The 19,790-nt window shown below is 39.0% G+C and overlaps 1 protein-coding gene across 5 annotated transcripts in view; it reads right to left on the reverse strand.

Moving 5' to 3' along the window:
• The window catches only part of SHROOM4 (shroom family member 4), a 202,785-nt gene that overhangs the window by 124,067 nt on the left and 58,928 nt on the right, over positions 1–19,790 (reverse strand). The window contains exons 1-2 of one of the 5 annotated variants that reach the window (XM_036840338.1): positions 4,325–4,377; positions 3,108–3,192 (exon numbers count right to left, since the gene is read on the reverse strand). The exons of 3 other annotated variants lie outside the window; for them this stretch is intronic. The gene's annotated coding sequence lies outside the window, so the exon portion shown is untranslated. Of the gene's footprint in view, positions 1–3,107; positions 3,193–4,324; positions 4,378–19,790 lie in introns of those variants that run through there. One more of the 5 variants, XM_036840337.1, reaches the window with a different exon arrangement.

Consider the following 19,790-nt stretch of genomic DNA (forward strand, 5'->3'; position numbering starts at 1 on the left):
TGTATTCTCCACCCCAACCCCACAAACTGGTGTCTTCCCTGGCAGTGCTGGAGGAGAAGGGGCAAGAACATTTACATCACTTCCAACAGATAGGCCTCAGGCCCCCCTTAGAGAGACTGCAAGCCAGCATCTCCCCAGAAGTCAGTGGTCTACAATTACTCACGTTAGGACAGCAGTTTTCACCCCCAAATCCCAAAGGGCTTTACAGCACTGTGGGTAAGTGAAAGTCCAGAGACATGACTGTACGTCTCAATTCTATTAAGCATTCATTGTGTGGTTGAGACGCACTCTTGAAATATTTCCATTTCGCAGTAAGAGAATGTAAATAGTATTTGCTCTTTCCCTCCAACTCAAGGATACTGGAAATGTGAATAACATTCAGGATGTATGTAGTAAGACCAGGAAAGTGCCTTGCATCAGCTTCAGGTCTGGACCCTGGAGTAGTTTAGAGGATTACAAACAGAACAGTTCCATCTACCAGCATTCTCTATGTTAAGAAACAAGCATGTATTGAGTGTCTACTATGTGCTGGGTTCTGAGCTGGGCTATGGGACTACATGACGGAGTCACTGTCTCTGCCTGCAAGAAATTTCCAATATAGTGAGAGAGACAGGTGTATCAATCCAGACATGGAATATGAGAATTTCAGTGTTATTGCCATCTGTGGGGAGAACTTGTGAGACATGAGGCCAGAAAGATGATCTGGGATGAGATGAACCATGAATGCAGAGATAATCCTCAAAATATTTAAAAACCAGAACATCAGGAGCACTGACCAAGCAGAAAAGATGCAGATGAACACATGAAACAGTGTCCCTAGGCTCCCTGCTGTGCTGGGCACTATCCCTTTAGTTGCTGGGTCTTGCAGAGGTTAAAAATGGGTCCAGGAGTGGGGAACAGGGCAGAAGGAGGGGTCTTGAGGGGACAAAGAGGAGCAGCTCGTATTAAAATATTCCACAATTTTAACAAGAGGTGTGGCTATATCAGTGCCCTGCTTCAATGTCACGTGAAGGAACATGTATGTTATCTTGTGGGCATCCAGGAGCCCAGGAATTCCATGTGGGTTGGAAAGGGCACTTTAGCAGCAGTATGGAGGATGGACTGGATTGGGGCAGCACGCAGCCAGGGAGACAAGTAGAAACGCTTTGCAATACACCAAGGAAGATAGATAACAGGGCTTACTGCAGTGGCAACAGGCCATGTATTTCTGTAAGCATGCTCAAAGATGTTTGCACAAATCCCCATCTCTATATACCACCTTTGTTCCTAAGAGTTCTCCAGTCTTTTTGCTGTCATGGCTCCAATATCCTAGCCCAATGCAAGCTTATACATACAAACACATATATACACAAATACATACACATGTACACTTGTGTGACAGGTCCTGTTTAAGTATACACACTCAACTAGTGGCTGGCAGGCTATAATTGTGGCAAGTAAGAGGCCTGCCAAGAAAAGTTCATTTAAATACTGAGGTCATCCTATTCCCAGCTGCAGGGGAGTGGCTGCAGATAAACATCTACCTTCAAAATACCAACCTATGTTATGGCTCGTCCTCTCTAGTTTTCCAGGCATAGACACACAATTATCTCATTTGTTTTCTTAACAATGGCCCTGGGAGGTGGGTAGGACTGGTATTATTTAGTTCCAATGTATAGATAGGGAAACTGAGGTTCGGAGAGAAGGTCACTCGTAATGGGTCAGTGGTATCACTAGGACTAAGATGCCTTCTGCCTCTTGTTTCTGTTTTGTTTTTCTGCCTCTGTCTCCTGTTTCTCTCAACCTTCCACGTGGCGGCCTCCTTCAGAATAATTCCTGATCATTCTTGCTCCCACGTCCTGCAAACAAATACTAATTCTAATGCACATTGCTAAGAGAGTACTGTGGATGACTCAGAGTCTCCAACCCTATCCTCCACGGCCCTGCTCAAGTCTTACCATCCCCTCCAGGAAATCTGCCCTGGGACTCCAGTTCAGTAACCTCAACCCCTTCTCCTTTAATATTTAGTTTGTATTATTGCCTTAGTGCTTTCTTTATTCTCTCCTATTGTGTTCTGATTTCTCCATCTGTGACTTCTGGTTCCCTGGCTTCTTTTTTTCTCCCTGCCTAGCACAAGGCTTGGCACACAAGGGAACACTTAATAAAGCATTGTTAATGAATAGCTGGATCCAATAGAGCCTTACTCTGGCATTGTAATGCCTGAAATTCCCAGTTCACAACAAAGCACTCTGAATATATGTATGTGTGTATATGTGTGTGTGTGTGTGTGTGTGTGTGTGTGTGTATCCATGCACCACTCATCCAGTGACCCTGAGGATAACTAAATCAATGCCTTCAAAGTGCAGCATCAGCACATAGTTATTGTACATTCCAGTAGGAATTGAAGCAAGGCAACTTTTTTCCCTCTAATTTTTTAAAAAATAAATATTGCTCTGGTTCCAAGTGGTATATTTTTGACATCTTGTGTACATTTCTGAAATAGAGTCCAGATGAGAAATGAGCTCGTGTATGTCCATCTCAACTGGAGAACAGTAGATTCCTATTCATGGACAATTTCATTTCTGAAATCCCAATTGCAGAAAAAAGCCTAGGGAGCAGGTTGCAGGAAAGAACGAGGCCAACGTGGAGTGACTGCTTGACAATCTCTTTGAGGCTTGAGGACAAGAGCAGGGCATGAGGAAGAGAAGAAAGAGGCACTAAAATGTTACCCTCCCCTCTCGTACCTGCCCATTTAGATTTCTAAGGGACATGAATGGGAAGGCAGCTGACGGCTGCTCCCAAGAAGGCAGGATACTTGCAAAACACCCTTTAGATATGAGGGTAGCCAAAGGCAGGTGAACCTCAAGAAGACAACTAGGTAAAGCAGGTCCCAGAGAACACCACCCACTAGTTTGCCTGGAGGGGAAATGCCTCCATAGAGTCCCAACTGAGGATGAAGGAATAATTTTTCTATCTCTTTTACAACGTGTAACATTGCCCAAGTACCTACCATGTACCAGGTACTGTGCTTGGCACTTATAAACATCAACTACTTTGTACTGTTGGGATTCACATTCCGATTTTACAGGTGAGGAAACTGAAGCTCAGAGAGAAATTAAGTCATTTACCTGTCATCACACAGTGTGGCTGACTGCATATTCTGGGTTCTTTCCATTGCCCCACTCTGCCTTCCTCAGGTATATTCAGTGAGCTCTGGCAACAAGAAAAAAGCTGAAAACCACTCCCAGTGAGCACTTGGTCTTAAATGATGAGTGAGACATCGTCTAATGGAGAAAAAGAGGAAAAGGGTATGCATTCCTGGCTGAAGGAATAGCAGATGCAAAGGGGCTGATGAAGGAAAGAAAAAAACACATTTGGGAAAATGGTAAATAGTTTTGTGGGGTTACTTGAGAGTGAGTACAGGTGATGAAACACGAGGCTAGAGCAGTTGAGGCCAGTTTATAAAGCGTCTCATCTATCATGTTAAGGAATGTGGTTTTCTCTCGGAGGAGATGGAAAATACTAGAAGAGAGGGAGTAGAGATCACACCTCTGTTTTAGAAAGAGCACCGAGGCAGCCATGTGGGCAGACAGTTCAGAAGAGGCACTGACTGGCTGCAGGGAGACCAAGTCAGGAACGTGTGGTAACAGTCAAGGCGAGAGTCAGGGTGGTGAAACAAATGGAGGCCCAGCTCATAAAATGCTGCCTCCAGAACGGTCACTGCAAGTCAGCCTCAGTCTAACTTCAAAGCTTGGATTCCAGGCTTTGCAGCATCTACCCCCACAGCCCTTAAACACTGCGTGTGTTGCTTTGGCCTCAAAACTAGTTACAAGTCTTGTTTTGTCCCTTGGGGCCTTGCCATTTGTCTCCATCTTCTACGCTGGCGGCTTTGTAGCTCCCCTGAGCCTAGCCTAGCCCAGCAGGCTGGGGAGGGAGGAGAGAAGTCAGGTAGGCTCCAAGCAGAAAGGGCCCTGATGAACACATGTTTCACATTCCCCACATTGCATGGCAATTCAAAACCAAACCCTATGGGATTGTTTTCTTAAAGATTTGGGATGGGTTTGGGGCTTCTTCTCTTTCTTTCTTTTTCTTCTTTTTTTATTATGTGTGTTTCTGGACTGCAACTATTTCCTCTGTCCTTGAGTTAAGTAATAGCAGAGGGTGAGAGAAAATGAAAATTTGCAGCAATGCAGAAAAGATGTTTCTGGAAAAGTCCAGAGGAGGGAAGGAAATCCAGTGTGGGGGCTCACAGCAATGTTCAGAGAAGGCCAGAGAATGTGGCTGTGGAGGGGTGGCAGTGGGGTTTCAGCTAGGGCAAGTGTATAGAAGTCAGGCAAAAGCCTACCTAAGGGACATGGCCCCTGACATGCAGGCTAGTTGCAGCCCTTGGCTCCTCTGCAATCAGCACTCAGATTGATTTTGCTCTGGTCATCAGCAGCTGTATAGCACCAGCACAGCCCGCAAGGTGTGGGCTCTCCCTGTTAACCATGGAAATTAAAGCACTAAAATGAACCAAAAGCACTTTACAGGTAAAGGCAGCCAACAATGCACTCCTCAGAAGCCCATGCTCCCCAAGAACTGGAGGATCTTACAAAAACCTCCCAGGCTTCCCTCTGTATGTAACTGTACAATTCTGAAATAGAGCCTAGATGAGAAGCCAGGTCATGTGTATGTCTCTCCCAGTCTGAGAACAGTAGATTCCTACTCATGGACAACTTTATTCTTGAAATTCCAATTGCATAAAAAAGACTAGGGGAAAATAGATAACTAACAAGGACCTACTGTATAGCACTGAGGACTATACTCAGTATTTTGTAATAACCTATAAGGGAAAAGAATCTGAAAAAGAATATATATACATATACATAGAATATATATATACTTATATATATATGTATATACACACATATACATACATATATATATAAATATATATCTGAATCACTTTGCTGTACACCTGAAACTAACACAACATTGTAAATCAACTATACTTCAATTAAAAAAAGACTAGTGGAACAGGTTTTATTTTATTTTCCATCTCACTCCCTTTCTATCATTTCCCTTAAGATATAATGAGAAAGTACAGCTGAAGTCTTCTGACAATGTGTAGCATTTAGGGGAACAATTATTTATAATTTTTAATGAATAGCTTTGTTGAGATACAATTTATATACCATAAAATTATCATACCATAAAATCCATCCATTTTAAGTATATTTCAAAGGTTTTTAGCACATTTATAGAGTTATGCAACCATCACCACCACATCTAATTTTAGAACATGTTCATACCCCCAAGAAAGAAACTTTGAGCTCATATTCAGTCAGTCCATGTTCCTACCCCCAGTCCTAGGCAACCACTAATCACTTTGTGTCTCTATAGATTTGCCTTTCTTATAAATGGAATGATAAAATGTATGGTCTTTTGTGCCTGGTTTCTTTCACTTAGCATGTTTTTGAGGTTCATCCATATTGTGGCATGTATCAGTGCTTCAATTCTCTTTATTGCCAAATAGTATGCCATTATATGGATGTATAATAGTTTGTTTATCCAGTCACCATTAATGGACATTTGGGGCATTTCTGTGTTTTGACTATGAGGAATGATGCTGCTAAGAATATTCATGTACAAGTTTTTGTGTAGACATATGTTTCCATTTCTTTTGGGTAGATATCTAAGAGTAGAATTGCTGGATCACATGGTAATTGACCATAGATGTATGATTTTATTGCTGGACACTCAATTCTATTCCATTTATCTATATATGTCTTTCCTTATGACAGTACCACATTGTCTTGATTACTGTAGCTTTGTACTAAGTTTGAATTTAAGAGGTGTGAGTCCTCCAACTTTGTTCTTCTTTTTCAAGATTATTTTGGCTAGACAGGGTACGTGCAATTCAATATGTATTTTAGAATTAACATTAAATGGATATGAATGCATGAAATGAATATTCAGCTTGTCCATTTCTGCAATATCTGCAAATCAATCAATATGAAACACCACATTAACGAAGAGTAAAAATCATACGATCATCTCAGTAAATGCAGAAAATTCTTTTGACAAAATCCAACATCCATTTATGATAAAAACTCTCAAGCAAGTAGGTAGAGAAGAAACATACCTCAACATAATAAAGGTCATATATGACAAGCCCACAGCTAACATCATACTCGATGGTGAAAAGCTGAAAGCACTTCCTCTAAGATCAGGAACAAGATAAGGATGCCCACCCTTGCCGCTTTTATTCAATATAGTATTGGAAGTTATAGCCATAGCAATCAGACAAGAAAAAGTAACAAAAAGGATCCAAATTGGAAAGGAAGAAGTAAAATTGTCACTGTTTGCAGATGACATGATACTATACATAGAAAATTGTAAAGATACCACCAAAAAACGACTAGAACTCATTAATGAACTGGGTAAATTTGCAGGATACAAAATTAATACCCAGGACTCTGCTGGTTTTCTATACACTAACATAAACTAGCAGAAATAGAAATTAAGAAAACAATCCCATTCATAATTGCATCCAGAAGAATAAAATACCTAGGAGTAAATCCAACTAAGGAGGTAAAAGACCTATATTCAGAAAATGACAAGGCACTGAGGAAAGAGATTTAAGATGACATAAATACATGGAAAGATATACCATGCTTGTGGATTGGAAGAATTAGTATTGTTCAAATGACCATACTACCCAAGGCAATCTACAGACTCAATGCATTCCTTATCAAAATACCAATGGCATTTCTCACAGACCTAGAACAAGTAATTCTAAACTTTGTACGTAAACACAAAAGACCCCTAATAGCCAAAACAATCTTAAGAAAGAAGAACCAAACAGGAGGTATCACACGCCCTGATTTCAAACTATATTACAGAGCTACAGTAATCAAAACAGTATGGTACCGGCACAAAAACAAAGAGATCATTGGAACTGAATAGAGCCCAGAAATGAACCCACACTTAAATGGGCAATTAAGTTATGACAAAGGAGGCAAGAACATACAGTGGGAAAAAGTCTCTTCAATAAATGATGTTGTGAAAACTGGACAACAGTTTCACTATATGCTATATGCAAAAGAATGAAAATGGGGCACTTTTTTACAAAATACAAAAATAAACTGAAAATGGATTAAAGACTTAAATTTAAGACCTGAAACCACCTAAGTTATAGAAGAAATCATATACTTATGCTCTTTGTTATCAGTCTCAGAACTATTTTTTTTTTGGATCTGTCTCTTCAGGCAAAGGCAACAAAGCAAAAATAAACAAATGGACCCATATCAAACTAAAAAGCTTTTGCACAGTGAAGGAAACCACCAACAAAACAAATAGGCAGCGTACTGAATGGGAGGAGATATTTATAAATGAAATATCCCACAAGGGGTTAATATTCAAAATATATAAAGAACTCACACAAGCCAATAAAAAAAAAAACTGATTAAAAAATGAGCAGGGGATCTGAATAGACATTTTTCCAAGGATGACATATGGCCAAGAGGCACATGAAAGATGCTTAACATAACCAATCAAATCTAAATGCAAATCAAAACCACAATGAGATATTACCTCACACCTGTCAAAATGGCTATTATCAAAAAGGAAAGAAAAAAGAAGTGCTGGAGGAGATGTGGAGAAAAGGGAACCCTTGTGCACTGTTGGTATGAATGTAAATTTGTTTGGCCACTATGAAAAACCATATGGAGGTTCCTCAAAATATTAAAAATAAAACTATCATATGATCCAGCCATTCCACTTGTGGATATTTATTCAAAGAAATTGGAGATACTAATTTGAAAAGATATGTGCACCCCACCCCATGTTCACTGCAGCATTATTTACAATAGCCAAGATATTGTAAGTGTCCATTGATAGATTAATGGATAAAGAAGATGCTTTTGCAAATATTTTCTCCCAGTCTGGTGGCTTGTCTTCTCATTCTCTTGACAATCTCTTTTGCATAGCAGAAGTTTTTAATTTTGAATGAAGCCCAGCTTATAAATTATTTCTTCGATGGATCATGCTTTTGGTGTTTTATCTAAAAATTCATCACCTTACCCAAAGTCATTTAGGTTTTCTTCTATATTATCTTCTAGGAGTTTTATAGTTTTACATTCCACAGTAAGTCTATGATCCATTTTGAGTTAATTTTTGTGAAGGGTATAAAGTCTTTGTCTTGATTTTTTTTTTCTTGCATGTGGATGTCCAGTTGTTCCAACACCATTTGTTGAAAGGACTATCTTTGCTCCACTGTATTGCCTTTGCTCCTTTGTCAAGAATCAGTGAGCTACAATATCAAAAAAACAAACAACCCACTCCAAAAATGGGCAGAAGACCTAAATAGACATTTCTCCAAAGAAGATATACAGATTGCCAACAAACACATGAAAGAATACTCAACGTCATTAATCATTAGAGAAATGCAAATCAAAACTACAATGAGATATCATCTCACACCGGTCAGAATGGCCATCATCAAAAAATCTACAAACAATAAATGCTGGAGAGGGTGTGGAGAAAAGGGAACCCTCTTGCACTGTTGGTGGGAATGTAAATTGATACAGCCACTATGGAGAACAGTATGGAGGTTCCTTAAAAAACTAAAAATAGAACTACCATGCGACCCAGCAATCCCACTACTGGGCATATACCCTGAGAAAACCATCATTCAAAAAGAGTCATGTACCAAAATGTTCATTGCAGCTCTATTTACAATAGCCAGGACATGGAAGCAACCTAAGTGTCCATCAACAGATGAATGGATAAAGAAGATGTGGCACATATATACAATGGAATAGTACTCAGCCATAAAAAGAAACGAAATTGAGTTATTTGTAGTGAGGTGGAGGGACCTAGAGTCTGTCATACAGAGTGAAGTAAGTCAGAAAGAGAAAAACAAATACCGTATGCTAACACATATATGTGGAACCTAAAAAAAAAAAAAAAAGAACCTAGTGGCAAGACGGGAATAAAGACACAGACCTACTAGAGAATGGACTTGAGGATATGGGGAGGGGGAAGGGTAAGCTGGGACAAAGTGAGACAGTGGCATGGACATATATACACTACCAAATGTAAAATATATAGCTAGTGGGAAGCAGCTGCATAGCACAGGGAGATCAGTTCAGTGCTTTGTGACCACCTAAAGGGGTGGGATAGGGAGGGTGGGAGGGAAGGAGATGCAAGAGGGAAGAGATATGGGGACATATGTATATGTATAACTGATTCACTCTGTTATAAAGCAGAAACTAACACACCATTGTAAAGCAATTGTACTCCAATAAAGATGTTTAAAAAAAAAAAAAAGAATCAGTGAGCTATATTTATGTGGGTCTATTTCTGGGCTCTCCATTCTGCTCCACTGATCTATTTTTCTATTCTTTTGCAAATACCACACCTTCTTGATTACTGTATCTTTATAGTAAATCTTAATGTCGGGCTTCCCTGGTGGCACAGTGGGTGGGAATCTGCCTGCCAATGCAGGTGACACGGGTTCGATCCCTGACCCGGGAAGATTCCCACATGCCGCGGAGCAACTAAGCCTGTGTGCCACGACTACTGAGCCTGCACTCTAGAGCCCGTGCTCTGCAACAAGAGAAGCCACAACAATGAGAAGCCTGCGCACCACTCGCTGCAACTAGAGAAAGCCCACGCACAGAACAAAGACCCAACACAGCCTAAAATAAAACAAACAAATAAATAAATAAATTTATTTTTTAAAAAATCTTAATGTCAAGTAGTGTCAGTCCTCCAACTTTGTTCTCCTTCAATACTGCGTTGGTTTTTCTGGGTCTATTGCCTCTCCAAATAAACTTTAGAATTAGTTCATCGATATCCACTAAATAATTTGGTGGGATTTTGACTGGGATTGCATTGAATCTATATATCAATTTGAGAAGAAATGACTCGACAATATTGAGTCTTTCTATCCATGAACATGGAATATCTATCCATTTATTTAGTTCTTTTTTAGTACCATCAGACTTTCTGTAATTTTCCTCATATAGTTCTTGTACATATTTTGTTTGATTTATACCTAAGTATTTCATTTTGGGGGGTGCTAATGTAAATGGTACTATGTTTTTAATTTCAAGTTTCACTTGTTCATTGCTGATATATAGGAAAGTGATTTACTTTTCTATATTAACCTTGTATCCTGCAACCTTGCTGTAACTGCTTATTCGTTCCAAGTTTTTTGTGTCCATTCTTTCAGATTTTTTATATATACCGTCATGTCACCTACAAGCAGTTTTCTTTATTCCATCCCAAACTGTATACCTTTCATTATTTTACTTCATTATATATTCATTATATATATTCCAGTACAATGTTGAAAAGGAGTGGTGAAAGGGAACATCTTTTCCTTGTTTCTGATCTTAATGAGAAAGCTTATCATCATTAAGTATGATGTTAGTGCTATTGCTTTTAAAATAAACTTTGATTTTAGAATAGTTTTAGATATACAAATTGCAAAGATAGTACAGAGATTTCCCATACATCCCACACACAATGTCCCCTACTATTAATGTATGACATTAATATGGTACATTTGTAATAACTAGTTAACCAATATTGGTACATTATTAGTAAATAAAGTCCATACTATTCAAAATTTCATTAGTTTTTACCTAATGTCCTTTTTCTGTTCCAGGATGCCATCCAGGATACAACATTACATTTAGTTGGTACATCTCTTTAGGCTCTTCTTTCCTTTGACAGTTTTTCATACTCTCCTTGTTTCTGACAACCTTGACATTTTTGAGGAGTACTGGTTAGGTATTTTGTAGAATGTTCCTCCATCGGTATTTGTCTGACGTTTTTCTCACGATTAGACTGGGGCTATGGGTTTTTGAGGGGAAGATCACAAAAGTGCAATGCCCTTTTCATCACATCATATCAAGGGGCATACTATCAAAATGACTTAATACTGTTGATGTTAACCTTTATCACCTGGCTGAGGGAGTGTTTGTCAGCTTTCTTCACTACATATTACTCTTTTTTCCTTTTCCATACAGTACTCTTTCAAGGAAGTCACTATACACAGGCCTGACTTAAAGAGTGGAGAGTTATATTCCATGTACCTGAGAGAAGATTATCAACATAAATTATCTGGGATTATTCTGCATGAAAGAGTTGTCTATTCTCCCCATTTATATATTTATTCAATCATTTATTTATACCCATATAGACTCATGGATATTTATTTTATACCTTGGGACATAGTCCATTACTAATTTATTGGGTTTTTTTCTGCTCAAGTTGTTTCAGCTTTGGCCATTAGGACCTCTTTCAGTTGACTCCAGTGTCCCTTTCACGTACCCCCTTCATTGTGTATGTGTGTGTGTGGGTGTGGGTGTGGGTGTGTGTATGTGTGTGTGGTTATTTTTTGTTTTGTTTTGAGCACTTCCTTACTTTCTGGCACTACAAGATTCTCCAGGCTCATCTTGTATATTTTTTAGCCCAGTCCTAGAATCAGCCATTCCTCCAAAGATCCCTGGTTCCTTTTATTGGAGAATGGCACTAAAATCTAAAATCTTGGTGCTAAGTGTGCTCATTGCTGTTTCAGTATGCTATTGTTTTTTAAATAAACTAAGGAAATATGGAGAAGAAATATGTAATTATACTGTCTTTATAGTTACTACATAATTACTTTATAAGCACTCTTTTTTTTTTCCGTATGGATTCAAATTACTGTCCATTATTGCTTTTTCTTCAGCCTGAAGGATTTCTTTTACTTTTTCTTGTAAGGCAGGTCTGCTAGCAACAAATTCTCCTCATATTTAGTTTTCTGGGAACATCTTTATTTAATCTACAAATTTAAAGTTAGTTTTTCCAGATATAGCATTATTGGTTGATTTTTATCATGCTGAATATGTCATCCCCCCATCCCATGATAGCCATTGTTTCTGATGAGAAGTCAATTGTCAAACTTACTGGGGTTCCTTTTTGTGATGGGTCTTTTTTCACTTGCTACTTTCAAGATTTTCCTCTTTGGCTTTGAATTTCAACATCTTGACTATGATATCTCTAGGTGTGGATCTGTTTAGTTTATCCTACTTGGAGTTCGTGAACTTCTTGGATGTTTAGATAAATGTCTTTCATCATATTTGGAAACTTTTAAGCCATCCTTTCTATGAATAATTTTTCTGCCCCTTCTCTCCTCTCCTTCTGGTACTCCCATTGCACTTATGTTGGTGTGCTTGTATTCTACATGTGTCTGTTCAATTTTTTGATTCTTTTTATTTTCTTCAGAATGTATACTTTCTATTGATCTGTTTTCCAGTTCACTAATTCTCTCTTCTACCATGTAAAATATATTGTTGATCCTCTTTTATGAATTTTTCATTTAGGTTATTGTACTTTTACAATCCAGAATTTCCATGTGGTTCTTTTCTTAAATGTGTTCTATCTTTTCATTGATATTCTTTATTTGATTAGTCATTGCCATTATATATCCTTTAGATCATAAAACATGTTTTCCTTTACTTCTTTGAATATATTTATAATAGCAACTTTGAAGTACTTATCTGACAAATATAACATCTGGGCTCCCTCAAAAGTAATTTCTATTACCTGACTTATTTCCTTTCCATGGTTAGACTTTCCTGGGTTTTTCGGGGGGGGGAGAAGGCTCATAATTTTTATTGCAAACTAGATATTTTAAATAATAGAGCTAAAAATAGAGCTACCATATGACCCTGCAATCCCACTGCTAGGCATATATCTGGAGAAAAACATGGTCTGAAAGGATACATGCACCCCAATGTTCGTTGCAGCACTGTTTACAATACCCAAGACATGGAAGCAACCTAAATGTCCATCGACAGAGGAATGGATAAAGAAGATGTGGTATATATATACAATGGAATATTACTCAGCCATTAAAAAGAATGAAATAATGCCATTTGAAGCAACATGGATGGACCTAGAGATTGTCATACTGAGTGAAGTAAGTCAGACAGAGAAAAAGAAATATCGTATTATATCCCTTATATGCGGAATCTAAAAAGAAATGATACAAATGAACTTACAAAACAGAAACAGACTCACAGACTTAGAGATCGAACTTATGGTTACCAGGAGGAGAGGATGGGGGGAAGGGATAATCAGGGAGTTTTGGATTAACAGGTACACACCACTATATTTAAAATGGATAACCAACAAGGACCTACTGTATAGCACAGGGAACTGTGCTCAATGTTATGTGGCAGCCTGGATGGGAGGGGAGTTTGGGGGAGAATGGATACATGTATATGTATGGCTGAGTCCCTTTGTTGTGCACCTGAAACTATCACAACGTTGTTAATCAGCTATACTCCGATATAAAATAAAAAGTTAAAAAATAAATAAATAATACATTGTAGTAACCCTGGATTCTGTTTACCTCCCCTTCTTGGGTCTTATTTCTATTTTGTTTTGTTTTTCTCTATTTGTTTAATCACTTGCCTGGACTAATTCTCACTATTTTCTCTGCAGTGTGCAACCTCTGACATCATGCTCATTTTTCCCTTTGTTTTATTTTTAAACCTGGCTTTCTGGGAGTCACCTCTGGTTCAGCATAGTTAGTTTTAGCCTGTGATCAAGTGGTCAGAGGTTTTTCTTAGGCACCCAGATCCAGTAAAGCTTCTACCCTTTGCCAATGTATCTTTGTATGGCTTGTGGAATGCCTTCATAGTTCAGGGAGGTTTTGATTCTACCCTGCATTCAAACAGAATTCAGCAGTTCACAAATAACATTTCTGGTTGCCCCTGCATGGGTTGCTCCTACCTACAGCATGTGTACAGCCCAAACTAGGGATAAGTTTGATCTTAGCAGGGCCCATTTTGATGGTTTCTTTCCCTAGGTCTCTCTGCAAAATGTCTGGCTGGTCTGCTCTTTTCTGCCTGCTACTAATATATAATTGCTTTTCTAATTTTCACTACTATGATCTCTATGGTTTTCAACAACACCTTTAGGAATGAGTTCCTTCATGCTCTGTTCTAAAGAAAGTCAGCCTCCATAGGCTGTGCAACTATGCTGGAGCTAGGTGAGGAAAGTGTGATATGGCAGCCTGTTTTTTCTGGAGTGACACCTCTGCCCTATGAGCCCTTGAAGTCCTTGTCTGACAAGTACAACATCTGGGTCCTGGCCCTGGACCTGGGAGGGAGAAAATAGGAGTTGCCAGTCTTCTCCAACTGCCTCTCATAGTTTGCTGTACCTGCCTAGGAAACAGACTTCATCTTACGAGTGGGAGCTGGGCCGGGGATGAGAGCCCTCCATCTTCTTGGCCATTTTCGCCCAGAATAAATCTTCCACAACATAAAACTAGAGGGCAGAATTAGAGTCACTAGCAGCCTGCCCATCCTGGAGTGAAACTATACCCTATAACCAGGAGTTAGTAAAGAAGAGAGCCCTTGTATTTTTTGTTTGTTTGTTTGCCTTTTGGCTGTGCCCACCTAGAATAAATTTTCTGCAATATAAAGCTAGGAGGAGAAGTAGGAGCAAGTCCTGGATCAAATGCCACATATGACAATTGTTCTTACTAAGATTCAATAAATGTTCTTAAATAAATGCTTCTCAATTTGTTGCATGCCCTTAAACCAATTTCCTGACACTTTAAACAGTTGTTTCTGATAAAAATTTTACCAGTTTAATGGTTATTTCACTAGTGAGGGTGTCTGCTGAGCTTCTCACACAGCCATTCCAGAAGTTGGTCTGTCACAATTATTTATCTAAATTCAAGAACATACTTAGCGAGCACTTACTACATGCCAGGTGTTATAGGCACTGGGTTTAAGTAAGAGCTTTATCAAGGTACAGTTGAAATACATTAAATTGCACATGTTTAAAGTATATTATTTGATGAGCTTTGACATATGTATGTACCATCACCATAATCAAGATGGTGAACATATGTCAAAGCTCATTAACACCAAAAGTTTCTTTCTGCCCTTTGAACTGCCACCCACCCTTCCCTGGCCCCCTCCACAGGCTTGATCATCTTTCTGTCACTATAGATTAATTTTTGTGCCTATTTTTAATTTATAAAGCTGGTTGGTGGCGAAGTTTATCCTTTACTAAGTAACCCACCTCAGCCAGATTGCTCTTTTCTTTTGAGCAGAATATTTTAGGGATTTTCTTTTTGTCTCTAGGGCAAGATTCCTCAACAGGAAACAAAGATTCCAGTAACCTCCCTCCTCCCTAAAGGGAGCTTTGGTGACTGGTTCACCAGATTCATGAATATACGTTTACAGAACCCCAAAATGGCAGCAGCCTTTGACTCCTGCTTGGGTTGGTAAATCCAAGTACTTGCATTTAAAGAATTGTGGGCAAGAGAACAAGCAATATATTACTCCCCAGGGTTCTTCTCACTGTTTTTGCCCACATGCCGCCAAGGGCTATTAAACAACCCAGTGTATTCCCATTGCCCTTCAGGTGAATGATTATAAACTTCTAGCAAAATCTGAAGGACTCAGGGTGGCTTAGTTTCTACGTGAACCCAGGAATTGAATCCCCAAATCATGTACATGATATTGCTCCTTTCACTCTCCAATAGGGAAATGATACTGCAGCTCCAAGGGGCTTAACTGCTATTAATTGGAATCGATCCTAAGAGCAATGATTTATTGCTTGCTTACCATATGCCAAGCACTGTGCTAAGTGGTACAGAATTGTTAACCTCATTTATAATACTCACAATAAATCCTTGGTATAATTGTTCCCCATATTATACAAGATAAAGCTGAGGTAAGGTGAGGTCAAAGGACCTGTCCTAGATCATACAGCTAGTGAATGGCCGAGGTGGAATTCAAACTCAGATCTGACACCAAGACTACCCTCTGTTCACTCTACTATAATGTCTGATTGCCAGGCTTAGGGATTTCCCTCCACACCCCAAAATCCTCTCATAGAAGATAATTCTAACAATGTGACCTTTCACCAGTGTGGCACTAAGAACCACTTGGGTCTCTGTATTTTTATTGCTCTTATGCAAACCTACATCATCCTGTCAGACGAATTAAAATACCAATTCATATAAATGTTCCTTCTCAGAAAGAACACAGGAATCATATTATTCAGAAGACCTGTGAATGAAATTCATATTCAGGCTGTGATTTTTACTGTTTACATGACAATGAACAACAGAAATTGGATTATATTCCAAACATCAATGATTAGCACCTTGGGATCTTATAATACTTAAAAAAAAAAAGTCTCACCAATAGCTATCCATGCAATATAGAACTCTAATTCAGTTGTGCTGTGTCAGAAATTGGCAAAGATATCTACTGTAATATTTTTACAGGAACTATTTTCACAAAATTGAGTCCAGTCCACCAGTTTATGTTATATCTCATATAAGACTGCCATTCTTTGAAGGGCTAAAAAGAGAGTGAATGGAACAGAGCTACTTGGCTCAAACCAGAAATGCAAGTTCAAAGCAGTTACTGACTCTCCTCAGTAGAGGGCAGTGGTAGGCAGGACCAACTGGCAGGAAGAGAGGGACATTAACTTCTATTGTGTACCCACTAAGTGCTCAGGCACAGTGCTTAATGTTTTATAGATAGTATCTCGTGAATCCTGACAATGACCCTATGAAGGAAGGATAATTTGCACTCAAAGAGTCCCAAAGAGGTTAAATAAATTGAAAACAGATCTGGTGCCCTCCAATTCAACTATACCATACTGTTTCAGGAGAGGTACTATTCCAAAGTCCCATAACTGGGTACTTATACTGATGAACTAAAAGAGCAGACTCACCTAGAACATGGCAGGTCTCACATATGATGGGATCTTAAAGATCTGGACTGGCTGGAATAATGGGAAGCATTTAACAAGAATATCATGTAACAAGTTCCAAACTTTGGAGCCAGTGACAAGGTGGAAATTATCTATAGACGTGGTTCAGAGGAACCTGATACATGGGAAACAGTTGAGGGACCTGGAGAAGATTAGACCAGGGTGCCTGGCACTAGGAAGGTGCTCAAAAATACTGAAAAAACTGAATTTAGAAAGTATGTCATGAGGAATCCAACACTGTCATTAACTACTCAAAAGGCAGTTAGTTTTTAAGAAGGTACAGATCATTTTGTATGGACCAGTTGGAGGCAGATTTTAGTTCCTTAAAAGGAATAATCTTCTAAAAGACAGAGAAACCTCTAGAAGGGGGAGCAACTCAAAACTGGTACGAGTTGCTTTGTGAGATTAGGTTATAAACATGACCTTCAGGAAGACTTTTAACTCCAGGGTGCTCAGATTTTTGAGCTGGTCAAGATTCCTAGAATGGCTTCTTTACCCTTTTCAAGTGAAGGTCTTAATGTTTTCCAAGAAGTAACTTGTTGGTTCACAACACTTAGAAGCCAAAGCATTCAGACCCAGAACAACTCTACTAAGATGTACTTGTCCACAGACCTCCTAAGAAATTAATTATAGGAGAAATTCTGAGACTGCCTCACAAGAGGGAGCCAGTGGTGTTCCATTGGAATCTGGGAATTGGACCAATTCACTTGAAGGCTACAAATGTACCTTTTGCTCAAAGAAACAAACAAAAAAGGTCAAAAAGTTTAATCATTCCATTAAACAAGAGGTCCCTGAAATACACACACACAGGGTATGATACCAAATAAAGCCTACTGATAATGGAATTCAGAAATATGCAACCCCAGCCACATCTGGATAAATAATTCAGTTACTTAATCAGCATTTACCTGGTTCAGCATGCTGTATGTCAGTCTCTGTTCTGGCTAATGGAGATAACAGAGATAATAAGATACAATTCCCACCTTTGAAAAGATCACAATGTAACAGAGAGATCTCCTCATAGATGATTTACTCCCCAGTATGAGCAATGTTAGAATAGTTCTGTAAAAAGGAGATGGGGATATTCTAGAAAAGGTACAACATGTGCAAAGACAAAGCGGTGGGAAAGATCTTGGTGTACTTGAAGAATATAGTTTGTCAGGTATGGATTGGTTAGGGCATAGGATGTGTGAGGAAGTGGTGAATCAACTTCTTGATATTCTTGCTACGGGGAGATTCTCTCTAAAACTAGACTTCTGGGATTAACATATACACACTACTATATATAAAATAGATAATCAACAAGGATCTACTGTATAGCACAGGGAACTCTACTCAATATTCTATAATAAACTATATGGGAAAAGAATCTGAAAAAGAATGAGTATATATATATAAGTGAACCACTTTGCTGTATACCTGAAACTAAAACAACATTGTAAATCAACTATACTCCAGTATAAAATAAAAATTAAATTAAAAAAATAAAACTAGAGTTTCAGCAAGCTTACCAATCGCTGATACCCTGAACTGGCTTCCACTGCTGACCCCAGACTGGGCTGTGCCCTTGCCACTAGAAATCTGGTTGTTAGAAAACCTCCATCATCTATCTCTTGAGGATTGTCAAAGGCACAGTGAACTGGTCTTGGACAACAGAGACACTTCTTGGGGACTTGGAGCTGGTCATAAGCCACCAACAAAAGTGGGAAGCCACCTCATTATTTTGGCCTCCTCCAGGCAACACTTCCAGGAAGGGAAGGATTATTATGGAGGTCTTTGCTAGAATCTAGGCAATGAGACTCTAACACTGAGAGACCAGAAAGGAGTGCCATATGTGCCAGCCCACCTGGCCAAGATCAGCTACTAAAGGCCCATGCTTTTCCAGAGAAAAGTGTCCAAAGGGCTTCAGTCAGGAATCCTTATTGCTGTTATTACAGGCCCTTCCTAAAGGGATGAACTTCTGAATTTGTCAGTAGCTTTCTTCTTAAAATGGTTCCAAGAGGTCCTATTTCTATAGCTATATCTCTTCTGAAGCAGTCAAGTCTCTGAATTATTTCTAACTGCATTTACCTCAGTTGATTTTAAGGACTATAAGGAAAGAAACCTTATAATGTTCATCATCATCCTTCATCACCCTCAAGCAAATGATCAGGTTGGAAAATGGTAGACAGTAGTAGTACAGTGCTGGGCATTTAATAAAAGCCCTCCAACCAGGGCTTCCCTGGTGGTGCAGTGGTTGAGAATCCGCCTGCCAATGCAGGGGGCACGGGTTCGAGCCCTGGTCTGGGAAGATCCCGCATGCCGCGGAGCAACTAGACCCGTGAGCCACAACTACTGAGCCTGCGCGTCTGGATCCTGTGCTCCGCAACAAGAGAGGCCGTGATAGTGAGAGGCCCACGCACCTTGGTTAAGATTGTTCTGAAATGGGTTACTAGAAGAGGTTGGCCATTAAGACTTGCCAAGCCATTACAACATCATTTAATATATCACTCCATATGTCTTTCTTGCTCAATAAAAAGGGGATGAAATTTTCAGACTTGTCTTCGTTATCTTCACCCAAAGTTTCATAAAGACATACATATAGAAGAATGTATTTTTCGAAGCACTGTTAATTGAACCCATCTTTATTCATTTATAACAAGACAATTGGTTTTGTTAAGACTTATGAGGCAATGAGAGAATTCTATCATTCTAATTGAAATCATGGAGTCTATGCTAAACATAGTTCAGAATACAGATGGACCCATGTGGTACCACTGCTTTGATTAACTGTGAAATTGTTGCTTCTAGGGTGATGTGACAGTGGGACAAAACAATATTGGAACTTTTATCTTCAAGAAATATCAGGCATTGAATCCTCAGCTATGTCTCCTAGGGGAACAATAAAGAACTAGTATTTCTTCACCCACTGGTATAACTCAGACCTAGCCTTGCCAAAAGGGTGCTTCTCTATCACTATGGCAAAATAATGTTAGCTAAGGAGCTAATGATATTTTGCATACCAAGCAGAGCTGGGGTTCATTGTT

This window comes from Balaenoptera musculus, chromosome X (genome assembly GCF_009873245.2).
Source record: "Balaenoptera musculus isolate JJ_BM4_2016_0621 chromosome X, mBalMus1.pri.v3, whole genome shotgun sequence".
In the NCBI taxonomy this organism is placed as follows: domain Eukaryota; kingdom Metazoa; phylum Chordata; class Mammalia; order Artiodactyla; family Balaenopteridae; genus Balaenoptera; species Balaenoptera musculus.